Consider the following 9,804-nt stretch of genomic DNA (forward strand, 5'->3'; position numbering starts at 1 on the left):
TGGGCCACCTGCAGCTCATCTCCTCCCTTGTAATAGCCAGGTTTTTGCACTCTGAATTCCATCTCTACTGCGCTAATGAAAATATAGTAAAACCTTGGTTCACAGCATAAATCGTTCTGGAAACATGCTTGTAATCCAAAGCACTAGTATATAAGAGTGAATTTCAAGAACCATTGGCTCAGCTGTGATCATGTGACACTTGGCATCACATACGACTCATAGGGCAAGACACTGCTCGATTACCAAATTAACATGTATTAGAGGTGTGCCTGGGTGGCCCAGTCGGTTGAGCATCTGACTTCGCTTCAGGTCATGGTCTCACAGTTCATGAGTTCGAGCCCCATATCGGGCTCTGTGCTGACAGCTCAGAACCTGGAGCCTGCTTCCGATTCTGTGTCTCCCTCTCTCTCTGCCCCTCCCCTGCTTGTGCTCGGTCTCTCTCTCAAAAATAAGTAAACATTAAAAAAATGTAAAAACAAATTATTAGAAATGTTTGCTCATCTTGCAGAACACTTGCAGAACAAGTTACTCGCAATCTAAGGTTTTACTGTACACTCTCCAAGTTCACAAATGACCTGGTAGCTGGACAAGTGGCAGTTGACCCGTCCTTGTAATGGGTCTGTTGTGCCAGATGGCAAGGACAGTCCCCCTGTGTAGGGTGTGCTTCTTCCCTTTGCTGTCACCATCTTCCCCTTCTCTGGCGGTTCGTGCTCTACCTCCTTTAATAAATTTTCTTTAGCCTCATCATGCCTCAATGCCAAGAGTTCCTTGACGGTTTGTACTTTGCTTCTCTTTTTATTCTGCATCTTCTTTAAAATAGGTGAAGGGGGTAGGGGATAAGAGGTACAAACTTCCAGTTACAAAATAAATAAGTCACAGAGATTAGAAGTGTAGCAGAGGGAACATGGTCAATAACGTTGCAATAACACTGTATGGTGACAGGTGGTATCTACATCTAGTGTGGTGAGCACTGCAGAATGTACAGAATTGTCGAATCATTATGTCATGCACCTGAAAATGATAGAACGCTGTATGTCATCTTTCATTAAAAAATTTAAATAAAAAATAAAATAAAATTGGGAACATTTGACATATTGTACACAGCCTAACAAATAGCAAATAACTAAATTTTTAATTTTGCCTTTTTATTTCTTTCTGAAGTATTTTATGGTTTGTTGTGCTTCAGATTATTGGCATCCCTCTAGGATTTCCAAAAATAAATCAAATGCAAGATGAACTGTACTCATTATTTATCCATTAACAGAGGACATCTTTTCTTGATATTAAAAACTTCCATGGCCTAGAAATAATTTATCAACACTAGACTCAAATAAACTTCAGCATACCATATCCTGTCATGGTTCCTTGTCCCATATTTTCTAGTCATTTAAAAATATTGGACTATAAAAAAGAATAAATTAAATATAAAGTGTAAAAAAGAAGAGTTCCCTGAAGGTTCTGTACTTGCTTCCCTTTTTATTCTACATCATCTTCTGTAGTGAGTTCATCTACCTTTAATTGTTGTGTAACAGCTCCATGGAAATGATTCATCAATCTAGGATTCTGCCTAAACTCCAAACCTAAATTTCAAATTCTTAACACCTTTGTGTAGATACATCAACAGTTCTTAATGGTTTCTGACAATGCCAAGTCCAGAAATAAGCCAGAGGCAATAACATGAAGTGGTTGAAGATTCTGACCCTAGAGACTGTACCTACCTGCATTTAACACGGAGTCCAACACAAACAATCTAGGGAAATTCATCTAGCCTCTCTGTGCCTCAGGCTCCTCATCTGTAATGTAGGAATAACAGTGTCTGTTCTTAGGGCTGATGTAGGGATTAAATCGAAGTTAAAATATTTAAGGTACTTAGAACAGTGCTTGCCCTGTGTAAGTAGGAGCTATTATTACTCTTGCTGCTGTCGTTCCAAAAACCTAATGAGACAGGTACTGTTACTTTACCCATTTATATAATGAGAAGACAGAGATAGGTTATTGTGGGTCATGATGGAATCTCAAATTCCAGGTGTCCAATTCTTAATTCATCCTATTTCCCATTAAAATTCAACTTTCACTTGTATGCCTTTCTTGACTGAAGGTGTTCTGCCCTTCTCCCCACCCCTCACCACTTATATTCTAGTCACATTCAACATACTATTTCCAAAGTCACCTTTATAACATAATTCTCATAATTCTCCCCACCTGTAAAAGAATCTCATTTTAAAGCATAACCTTGTCACTCTCTTAAAAACCCTCTAAGGGCTGACTCCATTATATCTTACCTCTCTTAATATTGATCTCTGGATCTTACCTTTCTCTAAAATTCATCTCACTACATTCTACCTTTGCTCCAAACCCCAGTGGGCTCATCTCCCCCTTCTACTGCCTCAAAATCTCCTACTCCTCCTTCAGGGACCATTCAAATCCCACCTCCTCTAGCAGGACCCCACCAAACCCAACCTTTCATTTGAGTGACTCATGCAACTCATAGATAGCACACTCTTCCCATACCTACCTCCAAAAGGCCTAATGAATCAATTTTTTAAACTTTAATACTTCCTATATCTCAAGAGTAATGTGTGTTGTAAAATAAACAGTATGCTTTAAAAAAAAATTAAAACCCCTTTCATCTTCCCTGCCATGCTAATCGACATCCCATAAATTACCTCCTAATTTAACAATTTTTCATGCATTGACAAATATAAACTATACATGTGTGCTTGGTTGTTTTTCTTAATATACAATAGACATCTAGTCAACATATTTTTTTTCAACCATTTTAACAGCTAAATAGTATTCTAAATCGGTTTTGTATTATGGTTATGTGTAAGGAGGGCTTCTCCTTTCTGCCCCCATCTCCTATACGTGAATATTCCCAAGGATAAAGGCCATGTTTTGTCCTTACATCTTCAAGAGGACCTCACACCAAGGCCAAGAATTGCTTACACACATGTAATATCCTATTTCATCCTCACAACCACCCAGTTATTCCCATTTCACAGGAGACAAAAATCACACAGCCAATAAGGACATGGGCTTTTAATCTACATCTGTCTGACTCTGGAGCCAAACACCTTTCATTGATGACCTAGGCTATAACTAATAAATTTCTCATAATTCCTCTGCCTTTTCACCCCATGTTGGGACACAGAAAAGCTCCAAATATTCTGGTGTAGGCAGGTGGCACTGAGGATAAGAGATGGGTGCTGGAACGAACGGTGAGCACGAAGAGTTCAGTGGCTGCAGGTGTAAAGCTAACGGCCCATTCAGTACTTCGATCTGTGTTTACTGAGAACCTACTCGAAGTTGAATTTCTTGCCTCTTCAGGCTCCCCATTACACTCTCCCTCAGCAGCAGCTGCCACCATTTGTTAAAAATGTATATGCCAAATGTGCCACTATTAATTCTATTAATAATTTCTCATTATTTCTCAATTATTTCTAAAAATTCTGTGAGACAAATATCAGTACCACCATGCTAAAGATGGAAGAACTGAGACTCAGGGAAGTTACTTGCCAATATTAGAATGTAATAAATAGTAGGGCACCTGGGTGGCTCAGTCAGTAAGCGTCTGACTTCAGCTCAGGTCATGATCTCACAGTTTGTGAGTTCGAGCCTCGCATCGGGCTCAATGCTGACAGCTGGAATGCTGACAGGTTCCAGTGCCTGGAACCTGCTTCAGATTCTCTGTCTCCCTCTCTCTCTGCCCCTCGCCCATTCACACTCTTTCTGTCTCTCTCTCAAAAATAAACATTAAGAAAAAATTTTAAAATAATTGTAATAAATAGCAAAGCCAGGATTGAAGCTGAGGGTCAATTTGCTCCAGTCTGACCCCTCTTTGGTCATACAGAATGCTGCCTTTCAATTCGTAGAGAAAAGACGAACTACGACTTTTTAAAATTTAGACTCAGGATTACATTTGGCTACAAGTAAGAGACCCAATTTCTGTGGTCTAACCAAATAGAGATTTTATTCTTCTCACAAAAAGTCAAGAAATGGGCAGACACAGTCTGGTACAGCAGTTCCAAAATGCCATCAGCTTCTCAGCCTACTTAACCCTTAAGCTACTAGTCTGTGGTCACAAGATGGTTTCTCCACTTAGAAAATAGCCTTTGTGTTCCAGGGAGAAAAACGTACAAAGAGCAAAAGGCAAACTCACAGAGGCCATCCCCTTGTAAGAGCTTTGAATGTGGTGGGGAGCCCTACCCACCTACTTCCGTCTCATTGGCCACGACTACTAGCACTTAGACATCCTACAAGGGAAAAATTAAGTTTTTGTTTTTTGGGTTTTTTTTTTATGATGGTAAATTAAACAAAATGAGTTTAGCTGTAGGTTAGAGGTGGGTAGGAAGGATTCTGGTTGGCATCTAGCTGTGTCTGCCCCAGAGGGTGATGTAGATAGAGCACAAGTCACGCTAGAGAATCAGGTATTCTGGAGAGAAAAAAGCAATGAAAGAACCTTAACTCCGTGCTGAGAAGCTGCCTGAGAAGCTGACTTTGTGCAAAGTCACAAACTGCCGGGAGTGGGGGCTGGAAGAACGCGAAAGCATCCAAAGCAGCTGATCCAGAGGAAAAACACGGAGACCCAGGTGACTTCACACAAATCATCCTGACCAACTCACAGGTTCAACCAGAGTCTCTCCTGAGTCCTCGCCGCTTCCCTTCCTCCCACTCACTCACTTCCCAGAGTCAATACAGATGGGAACCTACAGGCTCAGACTTTTCTATCATTCATAAGAAGAAACAGAGCGTGTGCAAATTCCGATTCAAACAAAATAAAACTCTCTACGATGTGTTGTTATAAGCAGCAGCATCTTTAGAGAAAGATAATGGTTGCAGAAACATCATTTATGCAACTGTGGCCACAACAAGTTATATTAAGAAAGCGGGCCATAGACTTTTCGCCTCAGTTTCACTTTCTCGTAAAGAAAGCAAACTCAATAAACTTTCCTCACAAAAACCTGATAAAACCCGGTAGTAGCAAGATGACATTTGTGCAAAACGCTATAGTGAGAAAGGTGATAAAGGGCCAGCAAAAAAGGGACTAGATCCTGTGAGCTAGATCCTACGTACAGAGAGACAAAATAATGTAAGCATATTTAGTGATACAGTAGAGTTTTACATTCATAGCACGAAAGAATTAATGCACTTCCCAATGGCCCTACCTACTTCTTCCCAAGAACCACCTTGCTTGCCTAAAGAACTGAGCCACATGAGAATGGGCTTGGCAATGAAAACAGCATCTTTACTCTCTCTTACCAGGTAAAATTAAGTTTGCCCTTGTTAACAAACACACACAAGGGATCAGCACACCTGCTCTCTCAAACTTGCGTCTGTTTTTTTATGTCAAATGCTTGATTTCCCTAAATTAAAGGAGAGGTGAAAACAACTAGACTTACTCTGGAGTTCAGAGGGTGTCCATAAAACCCACAGCCAGCCCCGGACATGACAGGATTTGATCTTCCTCCTCCAGGATTCATATTTGAGACATGAGCCTTTGCCAGAATGAGTGATACTGAATGCAATTCGAGTTTGTACAATTTCTTCAGTCATGGACATTTTTAGGTACACCACTGTACAGAAACCACCAAATGATCTTTCTATTCTGAACGCATTACATTTGCCAAAAAAAACTAGGATTTGCATGTGGGCCAGTCAAAATGTGAGTCACAGCAAGTTCTAGGGAGACACATAACCAAAGTCCAGTCACAAACTGTGACAACACACCCATCGGGACCACTCGGAGTCCAAACCCACATCTCAGAACTAGAAGCTCTTCAACGGGTCCAGACTGGTACACATTTCACCCAGATCCTCCTCTCCCCTACAAAAGTGCCTAACAAGTGTGCAAACTTAAAACTTCCAGACGGGCCCGTTTTTTAATCTAAAATCCAGTTGTTTGGTGTTTTAGATCCTTCAAAATGGAAAAAAGTACTGAAGCAAAAGTAATCCTCACCACTTGGCCTTTTGAAACATTATCAACTTACACCAAACTGACATCAATGACTATATTTAAAATAAACAGTGCAAAATAGAAGAGTCTTTGTTTTTTTTGTAGGGTGGGTAGGTTCAGTTAAGTTGTTTTAGGCCATTACCTCCAATTACTAAAGCATCAGTCTTTGTGGTTGTAATATACATGGCTGAAGCTGTAGGCTTTTGGACTAGGAAGAAGGTTCTGACGTGCACTGTGACGAGTTTAAGAAACAAATGCAACCACACAAGCCCAGAGCAGTTTTTGGATAGTGTCCATTTTTGGACAATTTGATGACTGATTTAACAGTGAAATTATCAACCTTTCGTTGAAGGGAATTGCTGGCCAGAAGACACTTTGTTCCATTTATCCCCAAACAACACCCAGTGTCACTGATCTTAACAGCTTTGCCTCTCATACTTACACCCATCTGTTCAACCATGGTTAAAAAATAATAATAAATCCTAGCTCCCTGAAATATTTCACAATTGGCTGCTCAACTGTGACTATTTTTCTTCTTAATTTCAGAACTAATAGGGCTTTCTAGGGAAATCTCTGGGAATAAAAAGGGCATCATTATGCAATATCTCTTGCCTACGGCTCCACCTTGAAGCAGTATTTAAAAAAGAATCGAGATACACGCCCTAATGTGAATGAATAGTCATTAATTTGCTCATTCACTCAATGTTTTGAAAAGGTAATTCAAATCAGGTCAGAAACATGTAATAATATCTTTGAAAAGACAGAATCAGATGAATGAGGTCTCTTTCAGGTTAACAGTTTGAATAATGTGCTATTTGGGAATTAGGAACATTTTTAAATGGGAGATGAAAAACTGAAAAAGTTAATTTTAATGTAACAAATTACCAAAGGAATCTAAATTGACTATAAAAATACAAATATTTCCTATTTTTGGAAATTATGTTTTAAAAAGGAGTCAGCTAGGGGGGCCTGGGTGGCTCAGTCAGTTGAGCGGCTAGCTTCAGCTCAGGTCATGATCTCACGGTTCATGAGTTCGAGCCCCGCTTCGAGCTATGTTCTGACAGCTCAGAGCCTGGAGCCTGCTTCGGATGGTGTCTCCTTCTCTCTCTGCTCCTCCCCTGCTCACACTGTCTCTCAAAAATAAATAAAACATTAAAAAAATTTTTTTTTTTTTTTTTTTTTTTTTTTTAAAGGAGTCAGCTAGTCAGTAACAGTGAAAAAGTGACCTTGTTCTGATTTATCTCATGCTGGGACAGTGAGTGACAAAAAGACTACATACATAAGCAGTTAAACTCTCCCTCACTGAACTTGTTTCCAAAAAAACTTGTTTCAATGATGCCCTTGAAATTAGGCACTATTGATCTGGAACTACATTGCGCCCTGCATTTCAAGTTAACATTTGTCCACAAAGGCCAGATTATCCTTTTTTTTTTTTTTTAAGCAGCTATCGGAATTATGATAGATGCTGGTTGAAGAGAATTTAACCAAAACCTGATCCTACCCTTCTCAGTAACTCAAATATCTTTCAAATTTTGTCCTTTGAAAGTACTGTATTTTACTATACTACATACACCTTATAAACACAGAGAAAGAGAAACAAATATTGGTTAAAACTAAGTACACAAAATTAGTGTTATTACTCAAACTGTGAATGAAATTTAAAGTGCTGGCATATTCAAGTCCCGAAGCCAGGACCTGCTTCTTGGAAAGAAAACATAAATCTGAATTTGGCACATCAGGACAACATCGTAAAGATACTCCTTACTGGACTGGTTATTACAAACACTATCAACCAAGGCTCCAGTGAGCTCACATTAGTCCACAGGAATTCTGCATTACCTCCTCCTTCCTGCTGAAAAAGTACAGTGGAAAATACAGTATGTTTTATGTACTTCCTATAGAACATATATAGAAAAGACTTATTCACCACTATCTCAGAGCCACTAAGCAATTGCTATTTCTTAGCCCCAAAACACAAACCAAAATTAAAATGTTCTGACCTTTTCAGTAAAACACGCCTTCCCTTTGCAAAAAGCCTGCTCCTGACCCACCCTGTACTAATTTTTTCAAGAACTAAGAATAACACAGATCCAGGTGTTTTAGAAACAAAAGCAAAACAAACCACTTCTTTCTAGCTCTGAAACCTGACTGTCATCTGGCTAGAAAGATGGAGAACCCCATCTATGAAGTCCTGTGTTCCCTATTTCTCTACTTGGATTTACTAAATTAATTCAGCTTCTTTCTTTCCTCTCCTCCTGGAAATGCCCTTTCATTCAAGGCACCTGGGATGCAGTTTTTCACTCACAATGAAGTTCACACCTGACCTGGCAACAGAAGGATCCTCGCTGCTGAGGAACAGTGGTGAATGAAAAGGGAAACTGGACTCAGAGGTCTCAGCCCATATGGTTGTTGTGGGGGTTTTTTTCCCCCTCCAAAAGAAAGAGACTTAAGCACTGATAAGTGAGGTTCTCAAACAGTTTATGGAATTCTCTTCCCAGAAAGCCAATCACAGCCAATTAGCTACCTGGGCACAGACAAGATCTCCAAGCAGGAAAAAGGGTTTCAAACAGGAAATAAACAAAAATTAGAATTCTCTATTGCCACTTCTCAAAATACCTTTTCCTCCCAACGGCCAATTGCTTTTCCTAAATTGGGACACTAAATTGAGTTCTTCCTCTATTGCTCTCTGCACTTCTTACTGAAAGGATTTGTTTTGGTCCCACATGTTGAAAAATCCACGCTCCTATAATTAAGAGTTTGTCACGCCTTCCACACTATTTCCCTGTTCAAACTCTTCTGTAAAAATGATCCTTGAAAATGCAACTACCAGCCCTCATCCTTTTCTCAAGCAGCCACAGAAAACAGATCTCAAGATCCTCAGCAGCCTTCCTAACCCCTCCAGATCAGAAAGTTGGCAATGAAAGGGATTCTCGGTTAATATGTCAGAGTGAAAGGAGATGGGAGTTTTAGAAGTGTGCCCCCAAGAGACGAGTTTTCCCACAGCTCATAATTAATACACCCCAAGTGAATTTCTCACATCCTGTCCTGACTGGACTCAATAAAGGGATTTTTTATGTTGATACATAAGAATATTAAGAATAACAATGATATTCTTTCATTTAGGTCAACATGTAACAGGCCACAAGGAAACTAAAAAATACACAAAACTTTCGTTCTCTCTCAAAAAGCACAATTTTGGGGTCGAAATGTCATAAACTTTTTGTCACACATTTAAATACAACCCCCCATACACACACACTTCTCTAACTGGGGTTCTCAAGTATTACTGGGAGACTAGGGTGTGGGGGGTCTAAGGACACAGACAATACCTTACATGTCCATCCTGTAGGTATTTTTCACATTTAAGCTAGTTGGGAGCCCTAGGAGTTAAGCCCCCCACCCCACCCCCAGAAAAGTTCCCGTTCCCCCTGGGAAACAGGAGTGAGTTGGAAAGGAAATCGACCCGGGGAAGAGGAGGAGCGGCTGCAACACCCAGCTGCAACCGCACAACCGTGCCACTTCCCTCCGGTCTGTGAGAGGAGCCAAACGCCCTTACCTGGGGGGTGGAGAGCCGCCGGCGCCAGTTCCAAAAGTTCTGGTTCACCTTCCGTCCGAGTTCAAAGCCCCAGCACGGTGGCCCCGCCGCAGGCTCCCAGCCCGAACCCTTTCCAGTCCCGCTCCCGCCTTCCCCACCCTCTCGGCCCTACACCATGTCAGGAATCCGGGCAGGCACAGAGCTAGGAGCTGACATCACTCCCAGTTCCAGGTACCTCCCCCTCCCACCTCCCACTCGCCTTCTCTCCTCCCTCCCTGCGGGAATTAGCCAAAGAGAGTTCGCAAGGGGGTGGGGT

At 40.9% G+C, this 9,804-nt stretch overlaps 1 protein-coding gene across 9 annotated transcripts in view; it reads right to left on the reverse strand.

Annotated features, from left to right (window-relative positions):
* Positions 1–9,690, reverse strand: part of PPFIBP1 (PPFIA binding protein 1) — a 173,184-nt gene extending 163,494 nt beyond the window's left edge. For 8 of the 9 annotated variants that reach the window (XM_019452309.2, XM_019452307.2, XM_019452316.2 and 5 more), the window contains exon 1: positions 9,510–9,689. The gene's annotated coding sequence lies outside the window, so the exon portion shown is untranslated. Of the gene's footprint in view, positions 1–9,509 lie in introns of all 9 variants that reach the window. The other variant, XM_019452310.2, reaches the window with a different exon arrangement.
* Between the last annotated feature and the right edge of the window lie 114 nt (positions 9,691–9,804).

This window comes from Panthera pardus, unplaced genomic scaffold (genome assembly GCF_024362965.1).
Source record: "Panthera pardus isolate Hobbes unplaced genomic scaffold, ASM2436296v1 HiC_scaffold_6, whole genome shotgun sequence".
NCBI lineage: Eukaryota > Metazoa > Chordata > Mammalia > Carnivora > Felidae > Panthera > Panthera pardus.